Raw genomic sequence first — 1316 nt, 5'->3', positions numbered from 1 at the left:
CCGCCATATTGTGAAAAGAAACGTTTTGTCCCTAAAAGTGACATTTCCTCCGTCTGGACGCGTCCTCCACGCAGCGCGCGCCCTTCAATCAGACCGGCGGCACTTCCGGTGTTCAGGGTTAAACGCCGGCTTCATTCTACATGAAATAAATCTCCCCCTTGTGCCGGTGGAAGAGGCGGACGCGTCCTTGAAATGCGATGCCGCCGCGTAGCTGCGCGGAGTGTGAATTGGTCCCGGGTGACGACGGCGGAGTAATGTACAGAGAGTCGCCCCCGGGGCGGTGCAGAGGTCACGCTGTTATAATGTCTTCAGAAACCTCGCCGTCCCTCGCCGGCTAAGCCCAGAAAGAGGCCGGGGGAGGGGGGGGCGCGCCAATCGCTGCCCATTCCAGACTGCTCCAAACTCTAACACACATGATTATAGAGTGTCAGCTCCCCCGCCAAGAGACTCCCCGGCCAACCAGACTCCTTCCCCTCCCCCATCATTGTATGTTTTATTGTATTTATAAATGTGTACAGACGGCTCCGCCCACAACGACGGATCTCCGCCGCCAATAAAAATCATCAGAAATGACCCCAAAATATCTCCGGATTTCTTTCAGCTTCTCGACGTCATTTATCTCATTATTATAGTGCAGAGGACGTGCGCCGGTCAGTAATATACACAGCGGCCCGTCTGATTGGAGGATCAGACCATCATTGTAACAAATATCATCAAGAAGAATAATCCTCAAACTATTTATATTATTATCATTATTATTATATTCATCCCGTACAATAATAATAACAATATAAACAGTTTGAGGATTATTATTGTTGCTGTTTTTAATATTAACAATAATGATAATAATCCTCAAACTATTTATATTGTTATTATTATTGTACGGGATGAATATAATAATAATAATGACAACTTATTTTTGTTTCTTCATATTATTATCTCTAAGAATAACACTAATAGTGATAAATATCTCATATTACTACTACCGGAATTATTATCCCCACTAACAGCAACAATAACAACAATAGTATTAATAATAATACCAAGAACAATAATGAGAGTTGTAGTATTATTATTGCTATTAGGGATGATGATGATAATAATTCCGGTAGTTCTTAGAGATAATAATATGAAGAAACAAAAATAAGTTGTCATTATTATTATTATTATATTCATCCCGTACAATAATAATAACAATATAAATAGTTTGAGGATTATTATCATTATTGTTAATATTAAAAACAGCAACAATAATAATCCTCAAACTGTTTATATTGTTATTATTATTGTACGGGATGAATATAATAATAATATTA

The sequence above is a fragment of the Nanorana parkeri genome, unplaced genomic scaffold, assembly GCF_000935625.1.
Source record: "Nanorana parkeri isolate BGI_ZX_2015 unplaced genomic scaffold, ASM93562v1 scaffold3049, whole genome shotgun sequence".
In the NCBI taxonomy this organism is placed as follows: Eukaryota; Metazoa; Chordata; class Amphibia; order Anura; family Dicroglossidae; genus Nanorana; species Nanorana parkeri.
The sequence above is the reverse complement of the archived record's forward strand: the minus strand, read 5'-3'. Positions refer to the sequence as shown.